At 42.2% G+C, this 22,456-nt stretch overlaps 1 long non-coding RNA gene across 1 annotated transcript in view; it reads left to right on the top strand.

Annotated features, from left to right (window-relative positions):
• The first annotated feature begins 8,124 nt into the window (after positions 1-8,124).
• The window catches only part of LOC144613852 (uncharacterized), a 39,279-nt gene continuing 24,947 nt past the window's right edge, over positions 8,125-22,456 (top strand). Inside the window, exons 1-2 of the long non-coding RNA XR_013551301.2 lie at positions 8,125-8,441; positions 17,018-17,118. This is a non-coding gene — a long non-coding RNA (uncharacterized LOC144613852). The remainder of the gene's footprint in view (positions 8,442-17,017; positions 17,119-22,456) is intronic.

Below are 22,456 nucleotides of genomic sequence, written 5' to 3'. Positions count from 1 at the left end.
CCCCTGCCCAGGCCGAGGGAGGGGATCCAAGGCATGAGGCTTTGCCCTCTGGGGCCTGGGTAAGGTCCTGGGGGCAACCGGGCTGGGGGAGAGCGCAGTCGGAGCCCAGTAGTCTCCCTGGCATCCCGCCCCCCTCCCCGTCTGGACGTCCCCAAACCCCCGGCCCGGAACTCCCGTCCCCGCCTCTATGGTCAAGCTCAGGGACGGAGGGGGCTGTGCGAGCGGTGACGGCGTGGTGGGGGGGCGGTTGGTGCGCCGCGAGCCCGGAGATGGAGGCGGAGGGCCAGGAGTGAGGGGATGCAGGGGCTGCGGCGCGGGCTCCCCAGGATGCCAGGGTCAACTCACCCATCTCCCACCGCGTCTCAGCAGCGCGGGGCAGCAGCGGCGGCGGCTGGGGCGGCGGCTGGGGCGGCGGCTGGGGCGGCGGCGGCGGCTCCGCGGCCCCCGGCGGTGAGATGCTGGCGTCCGCCGCAGCCTCTCGCCCCATCTCGGGGTCCCGCGGCGGCTTCGGCGGGCTCCCGGCAACGCGGGCGGCGCTGCCCGGCCCGGCCCCTACCTCCGCCCCACACCCCCACCTCCACCCCGTCCCGCGGTTCAGGCAAGGCCGCCTGGCTGCACCCCGGGGCCGCGGCGGGGGGCCGGCGAGCGGAGGGGCGCGGGGTAGGGGCCCCCCGGGAGGCGCGCGTGGGGGGAAAGGGGTGCCGAGGTGAGGCCCGAGCGCGGCGAGCAGAAGTGCAGGCTCCCGCTGGGCTTGGCGTCTCAGGCCCCTGCCCCATCCCCCACCGGATCCCCCTCCACTCCTTTCGCCGCGTTGCGCAGGTCCGGGGGGCGCCTCTGGCCGCAGTCTCTGGCCACAGCTCCGCGCCTCCCGCGTGTGCGATCAAATGTGTGTGTGTGTGTGTGTGTGTGTGTGTGTGTGTGGCGTGTGCCAGGGTCCGCGTGTCTGGTTCTGGTGTGTGCGTGGATGTGTGCGCCCCTGTTCTGCTGTGTGCATGGGACTGTGTGACCTACAGCTCCCGGGAGTGCATGGGCGTGTACATCTGTGGTATGGTGTGTGCCCGGTCTTGGAGGCCCTTCCTGCGTGTACCTGAGCCGGGATTGTGTGCACATGTACGTGACCGCGTGGAGAGGCCTCTGGGGCCTGTATGCGTGCGTGGCTCTGGGCAGCTGTGCTTACGTGTACACCCATCCATGATCGTGTGCAGAGGCCTGGGCTTCTATTGTGGTGCGTGCATGGCGCTAGGCCTTTTACCGAGTCTACACACGTCTGTGTCTGTGCAGGTGGCCAGAGTATACCGCCACTGGTCCACGGGCTTTGTCCACCTGTATCCTTCTGACTCCCTCCATCGCTATATATGCCCAGAGTCATCGTGGCCCCGTGACTCCTGGCCCTGGAAGTCCAGGGCGTAAACCTCCCCCTCCCTCGCCCCCCTCAGCGGGCACTAAAACTCCCATGGTCGTCGCTCTACCCACCTCTTGAGTCTCCTCTCCTGCCACCTGGCCACCAGCGGTTCTCCAAGCGCCCACCACTTCACACTCTGGCCCCTCACGATCTTGCTTCGGCCTCCCAGGCGGCCTACACGCGCTTCCCGCCCTTCTGGAAGTTCCTTCCGCCTCATTCGTTGATTTTATACATTGCTACTCTCCATATGCTAATATCTTGGTGAGGATTTTCTTGTCTCTATTTATGGATAATAATAATGCAAGGAATTTTGAACACTTTAACTTGACTTAACATCGCTCTGCACTTATGTGTGTTGTTGCTTTGTTTTAAATCTGTCTTGGGTCTTTAAAAAACACTCAACATTTTTGTAACTGATATGATACGTCCAATGTTCGTTTCAACTTACCTATATATTTAATTATTTTTTTCCTCTCCTTGCATCTTAGAATTTCTATCTGGGACCATTTTTCTTCTGTTGGTTTATGTACATACTTCAGGATTTTCATGAGTGAGAATGGCCTGGTAATGAATCTCTGTTTAAGAAATGTTTTTATTTCTTCTTACTGTCTATTCATTTTCACTGAATAGACAGTTCTAGGTGGGTAGTTATTTTCTTTGATCATATAGGAAGGGTCATTCCACTGTCCTTTGTCTTTCTCATGCTATTGAGAAAGTAGCTGTCTACCTGTTTCTCCTTTGAACATAATTTATTCCCCACCATGCCCCTTTCCTGCACAATCTTCGGTTACTTTTAGGATTTTAGTTGTTTTTTTTTTTTTTTTTTAGTGTTTACATATTTTTGACAGAGTGAGAGAGAGAGAGCGCGCGCACACACAAGTGGGGGAGGGGCAGAGAGAGAGGGAGACACAGAATCTGAAGCAGGCTCCAGGTCCAAGCTGTCAGCGCACAGCCCCGACGTGGGACTCAAACTCACGGATCGCGAGATCATGACCTGAGCCGAAGTCGGATGCTCAACTGACTGAGCCACACTTGTTTTGGGTTTACTGCAGTTATGTTATTATGTGTCTAGGTTTTGATGTCTTATCATTTATCTTAATAAACAATGAATATTTTGTAATTTGAATTCATTTGGTGTTTTGAATCTGTGATTTGGTGTCTCAGATTAAATATATTTAGGCTTTCTTATCTAGCTGCCCTGTTACTTAACGTCTCTCGTGTATCCATGGTTGGTTTTTTTTTTTTTTTTTTTGTCTCTTTCTTATATTCTCAATTATTTCTTCTATTTTCCTTGTTAATTGTCATTTATGCTGTATCCAATCTACTGTCTATGGAAATTTTGGTTGTTGCATCTTTAAAACAGTTTTCTTTGGGTCTTTAAACACATCTAAAGGGGTGCCTGGGTGGCTCACTCAGTTAGGCATCCAACTCTTGATTCCAGCTCAGGTCATGATCTCAGAGTTTGTGGGTTTGAGCCCTGGGTGGGACTCTGGGCTGACTGCATGGAGCCTGCTTGGGATTCTTTTTCTCACTCTCTTTCTGCCTCTCCCCTGCTCATGCTCCCTCTCTCAAAATAAATAAGTAAACTTTATTTAAAAATCTATTCAAATAATATAGTTTTTTACTCTGTGAAGAATATATCTTTTATATCATTTACTGAGGACGTGCTTTTAACAAGATGTAAAGGATAAGGGTAGGGATCACAAGTCAGAAAATGGGAATGACTACACTTTAGCTCCTTTTTTGTTTTTCAGTGTTAAAGTGTACAATGTGATGAATTGATATATGTATACATTCTGAAAGGATTTCCATGAGCTGAGCAATTAATATATTCAATCCATATATATATGTATATATATATGTATATATATACGTATATATATACATATATATACGTATATATATACATATATATACGTATATATTGGTGAAAACACTTAAGTTTTAGTTTGCTAGCAAATTTCAATTATAGGACACAGAATTATCAAGTATAGCTCCCATGGCATACATTAGATCTTCAAACCTTGTTCATGTTATAACAAAAGCTTATCTGCTTCTATCAACCTCTACCCATTTTCCCCACTCTCTAATCCGTGGCAACCAGGGATGTGCATATATATACATACTGTGTATGTGTGTGTGTGTGTGTAACATTTACTTTATCCCTCAGTCCATCAATGGAAGCAGGTTTTTTTCCCATACCTTGGCTATTGCAAATAGTGCTGTTGTGAACATGGGAGTGCAGATATCTCTTTGAAATAATAATTTAATTTCTTTTGGATAAATATACTCAGAAATGGGGCTGATGGGTCATATAGTAGTTCTATATTTTTTTATGAGAGAGAGAGAGAGAGAGAGAGGGAGAGAGAGACAGAGAGAGAGAGAGGAGGGGCAGAAGGGGAGAAAGAGAATCTTTAAGCAGGCTCAATGCAAGGCTAGATCCCATGACCCTGAGATCATGTCCTGAGCTGAAATCAAGAGTCGGGTGCTCAAATGACTGAGCCACCCAGGCGCCCCAAGGTGGTTCTATTTTTAATTTCTTGAGGAACCTCCATAGTGTTTTTAGTGGTAGCAGGAGCACTTTACATTCCCACCAACAGCATATGAGTGTTTCCTTCTCTCCTCTTGTTTTTTGGATAATAGACATCCTAACAAGTATAAAGTTGTGTCTCATTCTCTGTTAATCAGCGATGTTGAATACCTTTTCCTGTATGTGTTGGCCATTTTTATGTCTTGGAAAAAAGTCTATTCAGGTCTTTTGACCATCTTTCAATTGAGTTTTCTAGGTAGCTATTGCATTGTATGAGTTCCGTATATGTTTTTAGGTATTAACCCCTTATTGGTTATGGTTTGGAAATATTTTCTCCCCATTTCATAAGTTGCCTTTTGAAAAACGTTTTTTTTGGGCTCAGTTGGTTGGGCATCCAACTTTGGCTCAGGTCATGGTCTCAAGGGTTCGTGGGTTTGAGCCCTGCACTGGGCTCTGCTGACAGCTCAGAGCCTGGAGTCTGCTTCAGATTCTGTCTCCTTCTCTCTCGGCCCCTCTCCTCTCCTGCTTGTGCTCTGCCTCTCTCTCTCTCTCTCTCTCTCCCTCTCTCTTCAAAAATAAACATTAAAAATAAAATAAAAAGTTTTTATTTTAATGAGCCAGAGTTCACCATAACAAGCGCCTTCCTTAATCCCCATCACCTATTTCACCAATCCCCTCCACCCACCTCTCTTCGGGTAACCATCAGCTCTCTGTAGTTAAGAGTCTGTTTCTTGGTGTCTCTCTCTTTTTTTCCCTTTGCTTATTTGGTTTGTTTCTTAAATTCCAAATATGAGTAAAATCAGAGTATTTGTCTTTCTCTCTTTTACTTAGCCTTATAGTCTCTAGTTTCATCCATGTAATGGCAAGATTTTGCTCTTTTTTGAATGTTTACTTCCCTTGCTCTAGGAGATACATCTCAACAAATGTTGATATGACTGATGTTAGAGAAATTACTGCCTATGTGGTCTTTTATGATTTTGATGGTTTCAGGTCTCACATTGGGCTCTTTAATCTATTTTGAGTTCATTTTTGTGTATAGTTTCAGTAAGTGGCTCAGTTTTATTGTTTTACAATTGGCTGTCCTGTTTTCCCATCACCATGTATTGAAGAGACTATCTTTTCCCCCATTTTATATTCTTGCCTCCTTTGTCATAGATGAGTTGACTTAATAAGTGTATACTTACTTCTGAGCTCTCCTCTGTTCCATTGATCTATTTTTCTTTTTTGTGCCGGCACCATACTGTTGTGTTTATTTCTTTTACTTTTTATATTCTCATTGTTATTTCTTTTTCTTCCTTTTAACTTTAGAGTCTGTCTGCTTTTATTTATTTTTCTTTTTTAGGACCATCTTGTTTTGATCACTACAGCTTTGTAGTATATCTTGAAACCTGGAATGGTGACACCTCCAGCTTTGTTTTTCTTTCTCAAGATTGCTTTAGTTATTTCAGATCCATTGTGATCAAGAAAAAAAGAGAAAGACCCAAATAAATAAAATCAGAAATCGAATAGGACAAGTCACAAAAGACACCACAGTAATACAAAGTAGTATAAGAGAATACCATGAACAATGATATGCCAACAAATTGGACAACCTTCAAGAAATGGATAAATCCCTAGAAACATGTAATCTTCCAAAACTGAATCAGGAAGAAATAGAAACTCATTTCTGATTTTGTTTGTTTGAGTCTTCTTTTGTTTTCTTTTCAGTGCAAAGTTTCCTCAACCCTTTCTTTTAAAAACCAGCTTTTAGTTTTGTTCATCTTTTCTATTGCTTTTCTGGCTTCTCTTTCTTTCTTTCTTTTTTTGTTTGCTGTTTATCTATCTAATCTATTGATCTATCTACCTACCTACCTACCTATCTATCTATCTAAGTATCTAGGCTGAGAGAGAGGGAGAGAATCCCAAGTAGGCATCGCACTGTCAGAGCCCGACATAGGGCTCAGTCTCACGAACCACGAGGACATGATCTGAGATGACATCAAGAGTCAGATGCTTAACCAACTGATCCACCCAGGTGCCCCATCTGCTGTCTTTATTTCTGCTTTGATCTTTATTATTTCCCTTCTTTTCCAGTATTTACTCATTGATTTTATGTCTGGATGACCTATCCTCTGTGGAAAGTAGGGTATTAAAGTCTTCCATTATTGTATTGTTTGTTTTTCTCTTCAGGTCTATTAGTATTTGTTTAATATATGTAGGTGTTCTTCATGTTGGGTGTGTATATATTTGAGTGTTATATCTTCTTAATCAATTGACTCCTGTATCATTGTATAATGACCTTCTTTGCCCTTGTTACTATTTTTGGCTTAAAGTCTATTTTGTCTCATGTAAGTATAGCTACCCCTGCCTGCTTTCTTTTGGTTTCTGCTTGCGTGGAGTATCTTTTTCTATCCCTTCCCTTTTAGACTATGTACATTAAAGCTGAAGTAAATCTCCTGTAGGAAGCATACTTTGGGTCTTATATATACTTATCCATTCAGTCACTCTATGTCTTTTCATGGGAGAAGTTAATGCATTTCTTAAACAAGTTTTATTTGAGATGGGGGGAGAGGGGTAGAGGGAGAAAGAGAGAGACTCTCAAACAGGCTCCATGGCGAGCATGGAGCCCCTGACGTGGGGCTCAATCTCATGGCCCTGGGATCGTGAGCTGAGAGGAAATCAAGAGTTGGGCATTTAGCCAACGGAGCTGCCCAGGAATCCTTTCAATACATTTTCGCTTAGAGTACTTACTGATACGTAAGGACTTGCTTAAGCCATCTTATTGTTTCCTGGTTGTTTTGTGGTTCCCTTCTACCTTTCTTCCTCTTTTGCTGCCTTCCTTTCTGAACTGATGTTTTTCTTCAGTGCTCTTCTGTTTATTGTGAACCTATTGTAGGTTTTTGCTTTCTGGTTACCATGAGACTTGCACGAAGCATCTTACATATATAACAGTCTATTTCATACTGATGACAATTAAATTTCAATCACATACAGAAACCCTACCCTTTTGCCTCCTCCTTTTATATTCTTGATGTCAAAGTTTACTTCTTTTTATGTTGTATATTCATTAATAAATTATTGTACCTATAGCTGTTTTTGTAAACACTTTGTCCTTTCACCTTTAAACTAGAATTAAGTAGTTAACACACCATCATATTGGAGTAGGAGTATTCTGAATCAGAGTATGTTTGTCTTTACCAGTGTGTTTTATATTTTCATGTGTTTTAATGTTAGTAATAAGCATCCTTTCATTCCAGCGTGAAGGACTCCTCTCAGCATTTCTTACAAGACAGGTCTAGCGGTGGTGAGCTCCCTCAGCTTTTCTTTGTGAGGGAAAGTCTTTATTCTGCCTTCATTTCTGAAGACAACCCTGCCAGTTAAGTCTTCCTGATTGGCAGTTTCTTTCCTGTAGTACTTTGACTATATCACTGCATTCTCTCCTGGCCTGCAAGCTCTCTGCTCAGAAATCTGCTTTAGCTTTATGGGGTTTACCTGGTATGGGAGTTTTGTTTTGTTTTCTCTCCCATTGCTTTTTAACTTATTTCTTTGACTTTGATTTATTCAGTTTTATTATAATGTGTCTTGGAGAGGATTATTGTGAGTTGAAACTTCGTGGTGATTTATTAGCTTCATAAACTTGGATGTCCAAATCTCTCCCCTGGTTTGGAAAGTTCTTAGCCATTATTTCTCTGAATAAGCTTTTTTATCCCTTTTTCTCTCCTCCTTCTGGGACTCCAATGATACTTACATTGTTTGTTTGTTTGTTTTGGTTTTTTTGGTGGGGCCTTAAGTTTCATAGGTTTTCCTTATTCTTTGCCATTCTTTTTTCCTTTTACTCTCCTTATTTGGATAATTTCTAAAAAAAAAAATTTAATGTTTATATATTACAGAGTGAGACAGAGCACAAGCAGGAGAGGGGCAGGGACAGAGGGAGGCACAGAATCCAAAGCAGGCTCCAGGCTCTGAGTCGTCAGCACAGAGCCCGATGGGGGATCTCACAAACTGCGAGATCATGACCTGAGCCGAAGTGGGACATTTAACTGACTGAGCTACCCAGGCGTACGACGACCGGGTGCGGCTGCGGCGGCGGCGGCGTGCGGCGGCGGTGGCTTGCAGCGTCGAGCGGCGGCAGCGTGCGACGGAGGCGTGCTGCGGCGGAGGTGTGCGGCTGCGGTGTACGGCGGCGTTTGGCGGCGGCGTTTGGCGGCGGTGGCGACGGCTGGCCAGAGGGGCGGGGTGGCTGCGCGTGGCGGCTGCGTGGCGGGGGTCTGATGTCACCGGGCGCTCGCCCCGGCCCCCCGCGGCTGCGGCTGCGGAGCCGGAGAGCGGGCACCAACGCAGTCTGGGCTGAGAAGGCAGCCCGCGCGGCCATGGCCTCTGGCGCCTCGGCTAAGCCGGCGCAGGGCGCGGGAGCGGCGGCCGGGCAGCCCCAGGCCCCCGCCCCCAGCCCTTGGCTGCCCGGCTGCCCCCTCCTCTCGTCCCACAGAGGCGGACACTCCACAGAGGCTGCTGCGCACCGTCCAGAAGGAGGTGGGTGCCGGAGGGGGGGGCGGGGTCTCGATCTTGGGGGAGGGGGCTTTCAAGCCCCCAGGGAAGGGTCTCCGAAGGAGAGGTGGCCGGTGGCGGCGGCGGGGACGGCCATTGCCGGTTTGGGGCTCACCTAGCTGGGTATTTACCTCCCGCGGAACTGGAGGCGGGTGAGTTTGGGGGTTGGAGTATAGGGGGACTCTGGATGTTTTTATGCTGTGTGCAGGGGCGGGTGCAGCGGGAGGGCCCCCCCGGGTGTGGGGCACCCCTGGATATGTCTGGGTCGGACCTCCTCTTGTGGAGGAGCCGGTGGTTGGATCTCAGTAAGGTGAGGCAAGCGCCTGGCGCTGCTGACTGGGCGTATTGGGTGGTGGGGTCTGAATGGAGCTGCAGAAGGAAGACCAAACTTCGGAGGGGAAAGGTTCACTGTGGAAAAATGCCCCTCATCCCAGATCTCCCCTTTCCCGCAAATTCTCAGTGCTTGGAGCCACCCCCAGGAGCCAAGAGACTCCCCCCGCCCCCCATCCCTGAAAGCCCCTGGCAAGTGGGTTACTCCGTTTGTGGGCTTGTCCCCTGCTGTTTTGGAGGTGGGTTACACATTCTCTCTCGTGATCTCATGGTTCGTGGTTTTGAGTCCCACATCAGGCTCTGCCCTGACAGCACAGAGCCTGCTTGGGATTCTGTCTCTCTCCCAATTTCTCTGTCCCTCCTCTGCCTCATACACATTCTCTCTCTGTCTCTGTCTCTGTCTCTGTCTCTGTCTCTCTCAATATTAAAATAACTATAAAAATATGTAAAAGGATCTAGTGATTCAAAATTGGGCAATGCATAAATACATGGGCAATATCCACAGAGAGCAGGAAATTATAAGAAACAAATAGAATTGTTAGAAATAAAAACATAACAGATATGAGACTCAGCAGACTTGACACAGCAGAGGAAAAGAAACCAGTGAGCTTGTAGTCAAGTCAATTGAAATTATTAAAATTAAACTAAACGGAGGTGAGGAGGGGTGGAAGGGGGTTAAAAACAAGAGAGAATCTGAGTTCTGTGGGGCAATAACAATAATGACTAAATGTTGTGCATGTAACTGAGTCCCAGAGGGAGAAAAGAGAGAGTAGAATTTGGGAAAAATCTGAAGAAATAATGGTTGAGAAATTTCTTGGATTGATGATACCAACCCACAGATCCAAGAATCTCAGGGGACTCCAAGCAGGATAAACACAAAGAAAATTGCTCCTGGACATATCAGAGTCAAACTGTTAAAAAACAAAGACAAGAGCAGATGTTATGAGTGTTCATGGGGGGGGGGGGGGGGGAAGTTTACTGCTATTATTCATTGAAGTAAATTTTCTGCCCCCTTTTCTCTCTCTTCTGCTGGGAATCCTATAATATGAATGTTATGACTTTTGATGGAGTCACTGAATTTCCTAAGTCTATTGTTGTGTTGCATATTCGTCTTTCTTTCTTTTGTTCAGCATCATTTTTGCCCATTCTTTTATCTTCTTGGCCACTAATTCATTCTTCTGCTTTTTCCAGTCTGCTGTTCATTACATCAAGCTTGTTCCCAGTCTCATTTACTGCATTCTACATCTCTGATTGATTCTTTTTTCATAAAGGTTATTTTTGAGACAGATAGAGACAGCACAAGTTGAGGAGGGGTAGAGAGAGAGGGAGACAGAGAATCCTAAGCAGGCTCCATGCCATCAGCACAGATGGGGCCTGAAATCATGAAACTGTAAGATCATGACCTGAGCTGAAACCAAGAGTTGGACGCTTAACTGACTGAGCCAACAAGGCACCCCAATCTGATTGATTCTTTTTTAACTCTTTTATCTCTGTTGTAAGGGTCTCACTGATGTCTTCCATTCTTTTCTTAGGTTCAGTGAGTATCTTATGGTTGTTGCTTTACATTCTCCATTAGACATGTTAGTTATATGTTTTGCTTAGATCTCTGTCCATGTCCTTTATCTTGTTCTTTCATTTGGGATATATTCCTCTGTCTTGGCATTTTGGCTAACTCTCTACCTTTTTCTCTGGGTTAGCAGCCTTCCATTTTACTTTCTGATGAAATAATGGAAGCCATAACAATCATCACAGTTAATAAAGGTCTGTAGAGAGAAACGTATGAATATCATATACATTCAATACTGTTAGACTCTTTCTTAGGAATGACAGTTGTCATGGCCACAAGAGAGAAATATTGGAGGAAAACTGGTGTTTCATCAACGATAGACAAATTGACAGTTTTCAAAAATCTGGAAGGGGAAATGAATACATACATAAAGGTCACCGAATGTAAAGAAAACTATTTGTTTTTTTTTTTAATTTTTTTTTTAAACGTTTATTTATTTTTGAGACAGAGAGAGACAAAGCATGAATGGGGGAGGGTCAGAGAGAGGGAGACACAGAATCTGAAACAGGCTCCAGGCTCCGAGCTGTCAGCACAGAGCCCGATGCGGGGCTCGAACTCACGGACCGCGAGATCATGACCTGAGCCAAAGTCGGCCGCTTAACCGACTGAGCCACCCAGGCGCCCCAAGAAAACTATTTGGAAGGGTGTGGGTTCTTTATGGACAAATATGGTTACGTTTTAGCAAAACTAGAAGAGATGGGATTCATGTATAGTAAACAAAACACAATCTAATGATACTTTTCTTCTAGAAGCCATTGGAAACACGTATCGCACACTGAGATGCATGGGGCTGGTGAAGTGCTTCTATTACGAATTCTAGCTGACATATTTGCAATAGCTCAAGAGCTTACAAAATATTTGCCTTATGATTCTGAGTATGTTAGGTTTCAGGAACGGGAAGCAAGCCAAGATTCTGAGATGAGAGTAGGTGATAAGATAAAGACTGAAATAAAAGACTGTGTCATCTGTATTCATGTGAGGAATTAAACAACTAAGCGAAGAAATCCCAGGTATATGTCTTCAGTACCCACCAATGTGCTGTGAGGCATTTCAGCAACTTATTTTGGCCATAAAAGACCAAAGTGCTGATTATTTTGTGATAGTAATCTATTCTTATAAAACAATGAGAAATGTGGATGACATTATTCCAGGATTTGTCCTCTCTAGCCTGACAAGTGTCTCTTTGATTGAAGTGCCAAGAATCACATTTCAGATGATACATATTGATGATACAAGCCCATAGGACATGGCAAGTATAGCAGAAGCTGTTATTAAATGTAAGGGGAAGGATTATCCAGAACTCTCTATTGATCAGAGTAGATTATTCACTCCTGAATCCAGGTGTACTCTCCTTGGAAAGGCTTATGATAGCAAACCTCACAAAGGCAAACAGAACTCAGATGTCTAGTCGCTACACCTTGGATCCCTACAGTGTAGTAGAGGTGACAGCTGAGACAGAAAGGCACAAACACATTGCTCAATGATCCGTTGTGGAAGCTGAGACTGATAAAATATGTGTCCACTCAGAAGATTATTTTCCTGTCAGCACCTCCAGCTAATATTTCAGCAATACTTTATATGGGGCTGATGACACAATGGAGAAACATAAATTACTGGTGCTGAACTTTAGTGGTACAGTTACAGCCATAAGCCAGGATGTTAGAGAAGTGAAGATTGGTGATCGTATTGCCACCTCTTTTCCTGTTGTGGCATCATCAAAGGTCTAATTCCTGACATCGTGTGTTTTCACAGCAAAAAAGTTTCCAGTTAGAAATGTACCATGTACATCATACTTTATAGTAGCTGGGAAAATTCTCACCCAGATATTACCAAATGCCAACTGTCTCTCCATACTTTAGGTTATGTCCCCACAGCCAGGGTCAGTACTAGCTGATGTGCTGACCTTGGCTGCTAGGGAAGTAGGTTGGAGGTGGGGCGCTCTTCTCTCCCTCTTTGCTCTTCTATGGCAAAAGGTAGAATGCTACCAAGCACTTATTTTTCAGTCACCTCTAGAGAAACTCTAGAGTGTTTCTTCAAAGAAACACTCACTGGCCTTCCATGCTTCTAGATGCTGTCTTCCTATGTGACCAATACCAGTCTGCATTCTACAGCAATTACTGCATAATGGTAACAATCATGCCCAGATCCACATTCTAAATCTTAGCCATCATGCTAAATAGGCTGCCCTGATAAAAGTCTGCCTGCAAGGATTTCATAAGAACTGAAAGAAAAATCCATGAAGGTCTTCAAGGATTCCATCAGAAACACACAAAAAGTGGCCTGCAATTCTGGACAGTCGTACTGGGAACAATTAGATTATAATATCCATGATTATAGGTTTTGGCAAAGCCAGGCTGGCCATATGGTAGTACCAGATAAATGTAAATGGCTATTTGCTAAGATTTTCCATTAGATAACCCATCATGGTAGGGACAAATTGGCTGTGATACAAAATAAACATTGATGGGGACACTTTTTTTGGTAACATTTATTTATTTTTGAGAGAGAGAGAGAGAGAGAGAGAGAGACATAGAATCTGACACAGGCTCCAGACTCTGAGCTGTCAGCACACAGCCAGATGCAGGGCTCAGACCCATGAACCATGAGATCAAAACCTGAGCCGAAGTCGGACACGACTGACTGAGCCACCAAGGTGCCCCATGATGGGGACACTTTGTAAGGAAGATAGAGGATATGGACCACTCATGTCACACCTGTAAACCGATACAATTCTGGAAAAGCAGAGAATTGTGAGTCATGGACTCGAACCATGTCTAAGAGACCCCTTGAGCATCTCCAAATGAATTTCCTACAATTTCCTCCTTTTATAGGTGTTGAATATCTGTTAGTCATGCAATATATATTTGGGGGTGGGGAGGAATGTATTGAAACATTCCCCTGTAAAAAGGCCACAGTACTCTCCAAGGGTAAAAAGTATCAGATTTTATGTCCCTTATCTTACATGGGTAATTCTGACTTATCTATCCATTGATAGGAACACATTTTACTGGGATAGTTATTTGCGAATTGTGCAAGGTTTTGCCTCTTACTTAGAAACTTCATTGGCCTTATCATCACTGATTGATTAGAAAAACAAGAGGAACAAATGGAATATTAAAGCCAAACTACCTAAACTATCATTCACATTTAGCCTCCTCCCCTCAGCAAGTCATGGATTGTTTCCCTATGAGACTGATAATAGTTCTATCCATACTTGGTTTCAATCCTTCACAAGCTGATCTAGGTAAGTATTGTAAAGGACTATACACTCAGTCCTTTCATCAACAGTGACAGATTTATTTTCCTTGCCAGTTATTTGATACATTGTGCATAACCTAAGACAGAGTGATTGGATGTTCTGCAAAAGACACCTGAGAAACACTTTCTATGAAACTTGCTGGAATGATTTCCAGGTACTCTTGGCTTCCATTACAGAAACTAAATCACAATCAATCGATCCTTGGAAACATATTTCTCAACTAAAACAACATCACTCGTCATCTTCAAATGCAATAATTGGAGAGTTATAGCCATTATGGATCCTAAACTTAGGTTCTTAAAAGCACCTCCAGAAGCACACAGTCCTTGGAAGTCAACTACTGACTGAAATATTCTTGGAAGCATATACCTTCCATTCAAGATCATTGCGAACAAGATTCTCCTAGATGAATGGAACCACTGATGGTCACACTCTCCTTGGCATACATTTGCTCTTGATTTTCTTGGCCACAATTTTCCTTTTAATAAGTGTATGATTATCCAAGTCTGTATTAGTTTATTTTTTCTGTTGCCAGTAACTAATTACTTACTTAAGTCTAGGCTTTATTAGAGACACCCTCCAACATAATCCGATCATTTGGCTCTCCCAAGCTATTGCTAGCACAGCACATTTGAAGAATTATTGGATATATCTCCCATGCCAAGTTTTGGAAAACCCAAACAATGGCCAAATCTGCTACTAAAATGATTTTCAATAACAATAACGTATAATCTTAAGAAACGATGGACTTGTATCTTTTGATAACATTAAAGACAGAGTTGCTACAATGATCTTAATGTAGACACCATGGCTCAAATTGATAAAGACTGGCTTAACCATTGTTGGCGGTTTTCTTGGTAGCAGTACTATAAATCAGACATTTGAGACCATGAGTCATTCAAACTAGATGAACAAAAGTTAAAAATATTCATGCCTAGAACTAACTGAGCATAGTATGAAGGTATATTACATCAAAATGACCAACACATAAGTGAAGAAAAATATTCTCACATTAGAAGAAATAGATATAAATATCCTTGTAATGTAACAATGACTTTGTCACAACACTGACACAAAAGATCCAACTCCCTAGTGTGCTTCTAGGTTCTCTTTCCTGTGAGAAACCAGACTTGTCAATGCTAATCCAGGGCCAAAACTAGTTGTTCTATATGGAGCTAATAGTTAGACCATTCCAAGTGCATGGCTCCCAACCTCTTGGGAGGACTATCTCTCCTTACAAAGGATGTAAAGGGACAAAATCTTCCCTGGGGGTATAGGCGATAAAAGGAAAAACAGACTCCTGAGCACACTGATTCCATCCATGTAGCTGGGCAACTGGAGAAGTCATCAAATATTTGTCCTTCACGTCAGCAGATCTAATAGACAGTGCAGCTCATGCTCAGAGGCACACCGAATCCGGCTGTCGTCTTTCGCTAAAGATATTATAGATCCTAGTATCAGCTTTAGCGTTCTTTTAAACTGGAAGGTGTCTTTGCCATTGCCAGCACACTTTATCGTACCTGGGTTAACACCACCAGCAAGATGGAACAAGCCACATTTTAAGAAAAAAGAAAGAAAAGGGCAACTTGATACTAAGATAGACTCAGGTAAGTGTGGGATTTGTTTTATTGGCCAGTGCTGGAAAATATTGGGTCATGGTTCTGGAGTATCTTTCAGGTACTTTTTTTTAATACCTTTTTTTTTTTTTTTTTTTCAAATAAAGGAGGCTCCAAGCCCCGCCCGGAGCCCAACGTTGGGCTTGAACTCAGATCAAGAACTGAGCTGAGATCAAGAGTTGGACACTTCACCTACTGAGCCACCCAGGTGCCCCAATACTTTTTTCTTTAATAACACTTTTATATGTCTCATAATCAATATCTGCTGTCCAGAATCTTAAATGTTCATGCACAGACACTATTCTGCCAATGGATCAACAGATGATACGAAGACAAAACAGGATAAAATCATGCTGATTGATTCTCGAACTGAGAACCAGCCCTCTACAAACAAAACCTCACTTCAAGGGGAATCAACAATAGTGATGCAATGTGGACAATTCCTGCAGCTTTGGCTGAGAGGATGTGGATAGGGGATACTAAGGATGAGTGGTTCCTATTCTTTGTTTTCGGCTACGGCAAGAACTAACCACCAGAACTGGTTTGAAACCTGTCTCACTTGATTAATGACAACTTTACATCAATAAGCACATATCTGAGAACTAGCCAATCAGTGGCAGCCCCAGGCTTCTGGAAGCCAGTAAACCCAAACAGATGCACTCCAGTAACTACACTATCACAGATAAAGACCAGCCAATCTCTAAATGCTCTCTCTACAGTCAGTAGATCTTTACACATCCAAAATCCCATTGAAGATCAGCTTTCTGCTTTGCTAAAAGAGACCATTCTTAACTAGGACAGCTCTTTCCCTTGCTTTGCAAGGGATAAATTCATTGGATGCAATGGGAGTGAACCTCTAGCCAAAGTATCTTCAACCTTAATGCTACTGCCTTGAAGAGTTGATGCCTATTATGAGAGATGAAAATACAATGATTAACAGCCTTCTTTGTCTTCCTCTTCTTTGTTCTCCTTTTCTTCCTTTAAAATTTTCTTCATAAGTTTTTTATGTTGATTTATTTTTGAGAGAGAGAGAGAGAGCATGAGGGGGGGAAAGGAAGAGAGAGAGAGAGAGAGAGAGAGAGAGAATCTGAAACAGGCCCCAGGCTATGAGCTGTCAGCACAGAGCCCTACGTGGGGTTAGAACCCATGAACCACACGATGGTGACCTGAGCCAAAGTCAGATGCTTAACTGACCGAGCCACCCCAAACACCCCTAAAATTTTCTTGTGTGTAAAAATTATACCTGCTATTACAAAAAATAAGTTGAGGAATGGAAAGAAGGAAACGAAGGTCAATTGCAAATCACATGCTCATAAAGAACTACTGTCAGTGTTTTGACATCCTTTTACTCTTTTGTATGCAACTGTCTTTATATATATATATATATAATTTATATTTATATAATGTATAAATATTGAATGTATATGATATATATTTTTCTAGCTTTATTGAGGTATAACAGACCAATTATCTACTTAGATTTTTATTGTGAACTTATTTTTTATTATAAATAACTTGTGATGTTTTATGGATATGTATTAATTTCATTTAACAAATATGTATTGACAATTGGCTTTGTGACTTGTTATGTGAGGTATTGGAAACAGAGGCATGAAGAAGATCAACACGATAAAGGACCTCATGGGTAGAGAGTCTGGCAGGGTTGATATACAATACGTGAGGCACAGGCAACAGGATGATTGCGGATTATAATATCCACTGTGACAAATAAGAAAACAATGTAATGCAACAGAGTAATTAAGGTATGTATACATGCTACTTTCACTAGGAACAACCTGAAGGATGAGAAGAAGACAGCCAGCCTGAGAAAGGGCCAAAGAGCCTGAGAAGTAGTTTTTGAAGTAAATGGAGAAAGTGCAGAGATCTGAGGTAAGAAAGAAGCAGGAAAAAAAAAAATCAGGGGCGGAGCCCAATGTGGAGTTTGAAATCAGGAATCATGAGATCATGACCTGAGTCGAAACCAAGAGTTGGATGCTTAACCTACTGAACCACCCAGGTGCCCACTTTTTTTTTTTAACCCATACATTGAGAATCATTGCCAAGTGTTGGTTCCAGGGATGGGGGCTGTGTACTTGCATACACAGGCATGTTTTTCATCATGCTAGCAGTTGATTTAGTTTGGCCATGTGTTCTTTTTACTTTAAAATGTATCTTTACAGACTTTACCATTGCAGCTGTTTAATGCCTGCTTCAGATTTCTTCTCCTTGTACCACTAATGTTTTACATTGAAAATCATCACAACCCTACCTTGTGGACTTGTTTAGCTAGTGAAGGTGCAACCAGGGCGTGTTCTCTATTCTCTTAAGACTGTCTCTGGAAGACAGTCAAGGCTTTCCTGAACTTCCTGCCTATCTGGTACTTGGAGATAAAAACCAAATAATTGGCCACTTTGCTTTATTTTTGTTTTGCTTATAATTTCAGGGATTCTATGTTAAACTCCATAATTTTATGGGACAAATAGAGGCTGCTAGGCTAGCAGTGATACAGCTGTGAGATCCAGACTCATTCCAATATCTGGAGGCTGCATTTTCTAGACACTTTCTAGAACATGTCAGAATTATAACCATCTCTTTGCTTCTGGAGGTGAGAGCAGGAAGTGTGTCTCTCCCTTGACTTTATAAAGGCAGTTAGTCAGTTTTCTGATTGTGTAAATAATTACAATTTTTATAGAAAAGTTTTGGAGGTTAAAAAGAAAATAAAAATCATTCATCATGCAATCACTTAAAGACAGGTGTTATCACCATTTTTGTATATTCTGTTTTGGATTGTAGGGTTTCGATGCATATTTTTAAAGCCATTGGGATCATTGTATATAGACAGCTTTGTGTTTAGTTAAGGTTTGAGGGCTTTGGGTTACATAGGAAGTTACAGATATTTCATCCATTTCTGTTTGTGTATCAGGAAGAAAATAATATTCAGACTTGGCTTTTGTAGAGCCAGGCATGAGGATTCATGTCTTTAGAAGTTTGCAGTGGCCTATTGTGTGCGATGTGATTGGGATAATTTTTTTTTTCTTCTAACTTCTCATAACCCCTGGCAAACACTTAAAGTCTTGGGCAATGTGAGATTTTGACGCTGGTGAGTCACTGTAATTATGGCCACTTTGACCACAGGGAAGTGGCTATTTATATAGCCCGTGTTACAGATGTTGGTCTTAAGCTAATAGTGGTTGGTCCTGGTACCTAGCAGAGATTGGCTTTAGAATTTGGATTACTACAGTTTTATTCTTAATGATGCTGGTGTTTAATAGCCTTACAGGGTCTCTGCAGACAGTGGGCCATTGGCGTCTCAGTAACAAGTGCTTCTGAAGCAAGGGATTCATTCAAAAGGACAAGAGCATCTTGACTGGGGGTAATTATTTACTGTTTTTACAAGTTGACTTTCAACCAGGTCTCAAGGCCAAGAATTTAGCGCAACTAAGTTATGTGTGTGAGCCTAAGAACTAACATGTAAGTAAACTTTTTTTTTTATTTTTGAGAGAGGGAGGGAGGGAGGGAGGGAGAGAGAGAGAGATGGATGGGGAGGGGCAGAGAGAGAGAGGGAGAGAGAATCCCAAGCAAGCTCCATCCTGTCCGTTGTTAGTTCAGAGCCCAATGTAGGACTTGAACCCAACCCCCAAAACTTGAGATCCTGACCTGCGCTGACACCAAGAGCCAGATGCTTACCACCCAGGTGCCCTGAGTCTGCTGCTATTTCTATTTTCACTGTTCCCATCAATAATTGTACCAGGCAAGTAGTGCAAATTTGTATATTTACTTCCTAGTCCTATAAAGTTCAAATGTCTTTCCTATTGAAGTATATTATTAAATTTAAGCATAACTATTTAAATTACTATATCAACTTAGACTAGGAGGTCCTTTATGCTAGCACAAATGCATATCACCCAAATATTATCACTTACGAGGAGATTCCTTTAGAGTCTTCATGGACTGATGTGCCCATGGATGTACCAGATTGCATTTATAATGTGGAGGAAGGTCTGCTTCTGCTTCTCCTGGCACCATTTTGTATTCAAAGTAAGGATGCATATGAGTCAGCTCTTGGCATTTTCCTTCAGTCTGGTATATAAGATGTGGGGCATTTGGGATATTTTGGCTCATGCTCATCTTATCTCTTTGGTCAATCCAAATATTTCTGGGAAGAAGTATTTTAACGCTTCTTACGGCACTGTGTTTTCTGAAGTCAACCTGCACTTTCATGGACTCTTAAAAATCAAATCACATGCTGTTTCTGGTGTTTGGAAGCATCTCTCAAAGACATTTGCTGATTACCATGTTAATGCCTAAAAACTGTTTTAGAGCTTTTTTCTATGAGTGCATTACCTTAGCATTTGGGATTTAGATCTGTCTCCAATTCAAAGATCAAAGTATAATCATGGGAACTATTTTTTCAGGAAATTAGATTTTCCTGGCTGAGATAGCAATGAATCTGGGTATTTCAGAACACTGAGGGAAATAATTGTTTAAGGTGGGCCTGATTTTGGCAATGATTGTTTAAAATATTGAAAAAAGGAAGATAAAATTTTTATTTTTACTCCTTTATAACCACAAGATGGCACCATTTTCCCATTTTTTTTTTAAAGTTTGACACTGCTGTTTTTCATTTTTTACATTTTTTTCTAAGATTACAAGCTGTTGGGTGATGTTTGGTTATAACTTTCCCTCAAATATGGGCTCATAGATTATAAGACTTAGAGTTCCTGCATTAAATAAGAATTTGTAGGTAGAATAAGATTTGTAATTTTCATTGCTTGCAACAAAGCTTCAATGTGGAGGGAGTGACTAATGAATAAGGTGGAACACTGCAGTAATTTTGCTCACAAATGTTAAATTACAGAGTAAGTTTCAAACTTAAAGCCTCATATTGGCAATTTTATTAGCATTTTCTCATACAAACTCATATCTATGACTACAAACCAGCTACTAAAAAGCAATAAATACTAGAAATCTATTTACATGCTTCAGGATCTGGCTATATGTCTTGTCTTTGTTACCATAATTCTAATGCATTTAAGAGTTTGGATGGCCAAGACCAATAATCAAAGTATATTGCATCTAATTGCTTCCTGCTAGCTTTTGTAGATTATCCAATAAACAAAATTGGGATTTCTCAAAACACCTACAAAATAGATTTGGGCTAAACATTCCACAATCACATTTTCTATGATGTTGCTTTTAAAGCAACTTGGAAGTTGTGACATCCTTGTTAGACTCTAAGCCCTGGCGACCTTGGATAGGGCCCAGAAGATGGTGAGAAGGCATTGACAAAGCAGGTATGTTATAATTGTTTTCCACATTAGTTTACAAGTGTTAGAACTGTTCCAAAGGACATAAAACAGAAATGAAATTTTCTCATTCAACTGAAAAGTCCACAGATAACCTGGCTTCCAGGACAGTTGGATTCTGGGCTCAATATCATTAGGGCTTGACATCCAGCCCCTCCATGCCTCTTCTTTGCCTTGCACTGGGCTGGCTTTATATGCGAGCTTCCCCGTCATGGCCACTGGGACTTAGAGTCTCCCTCTTCATGGCAAAATGACTACATCAGTTCTAGACTCAGATGAGTTCAAGATTTAAGCCTAGCGGGAACACAAGACCCTTTACTGAGAGATCTGGGAATCACACATATGCCCACCCAAGAACCAAGCTCCATGGGTAGGGGAATGTGGATCTGAGACATATGGTCCACCAGTGGAGCAGTGGTAGAACCCACCCAGAGTACGTGGACTAGATTGAGGGAGGAGTAATCCCCAGACTGAAATAGGGGGCTGTTATGAAAATGGGTGCGGTGACAGGATCTTACTCTTGAACCGTCTTACACGGCCCTGAGCCTAAGGTAAAGCAGTACTGGATGCAGAGGAGATCTCTATGCTTCTGAATATATTTTGTGGAGGTATCAGTTACCTAGACTTCTGCATACCTGTGTGTCCCCAAACTTGCTTACTTCCTGCCAAAAAAAACCCTCACCTTTCCAGAATACCATTCTGTGTTTGGTATAATTTAAGTGCTAGATATTACCTCCTGGACTTTTAATGCTTTAATTCAAAAAATGACCAATAATATTGAGTACTTCTGTGCATGCCTGTATGACTTATTATGTTGTAAACTTATTATGTGGAATGTGTTTTATCCATCTCTGTGACTGATGTTAGCTCTCAATATATGTCAGTAAAATGAATGAAGGAATAATAAAGATTTAAAACTTAAGGGAGATGGGACCAGCAATTTGTGCTTTTCAGAGCTTGGAAACATCTGCCTCTTCTGACAAAGAATCCCTAATCTTCCTGCCTAATTATAGATCTTCAAATATTATAGCGTGTGGTGGTTAAGGCCAATACTGTAGCCCATATGTAAAAGTCACTACTGAAGTATTGTTTTGGTGCTTGTCAAATTGTATTTCCTTATCTGGGCCATGTTAATCCTTCTTAGTTATTTTGTTCATTCTTTAGAGGTAGTTGAGGACAACATTAGCTATTTACTACACTCTCAAAATAATTTGGGGCAGAACAGTATGTGTTCTCTGAGTTTTCTTTTTTTTTCTGGATCAGAGGATGAACTAATAGCTTGTGCCAGAGAAAGAGAAAGGGCTGCATAGGTGAAATGTGACTACGTGTGATTACTGTCAATTGTGGGTATTGAATGGTCCAGTCCTGGTAAAGAGAGGAGAGGGAGTGAAGTGTGGTTGGTTCCATTTAAGTAAGGTTAGATTAGTGAGAAAGTGTCCAAACATATCTAATTGAGAATAATAAATAATATCAGATATGGTCTATAATTTACTCAAAAGGTTTAGAGAGGAGATAATGTTGCCCAAATATATACAAGGGCCATGTCATTTTTAAATTATATTTTCCTTAGTATACAAATGCTGTGATCCACTTAAGTGTGTGCATAATGAGAATTCACAAATGCTGTCAAGGCAAATGCTACGATGGTGTATGGAAGCCTCTTTGGTTATAGGGGTGGAATATACATGGCTGGAATTGCAGTGGGAGGGAAAGGAGTGTCTCTGGGCGTTTTGCAAGTGAACGGGCATTGAGTAACCTAATTTGGGTTATGTGAGGAGAAGTCAGATACAAAGTGATCTTGGCCAGGGTTCCCTGTCTGGCCCAAGGGTACGAGTTGGCTGAGAATACAGGCAGGATGAGAAAGACAGTAAGAATGTCAGCTGTGCTTAGAGTTAAGCTCTTCTAGCAATGCTATTTGTAAG

The sequence above is a fragment of the Panthera onca genome, chromosome D3, assembly GCF_046562875.1.
Source record: "Panthera onca isolate mPanOnc1 chromosome D3, mPanOnc1 haplotype 2, whole genome shotgun sequence".
NCBI lineage: Eukaryota > Metazoa > Chordata > Mammalia > Carnivora > Felidae > Panthera > Panthera onca.
Note: the sequence above shows the minus strand (reverse complement) of the source record. Positions and strands in the feature narration are given on the sequence as shown.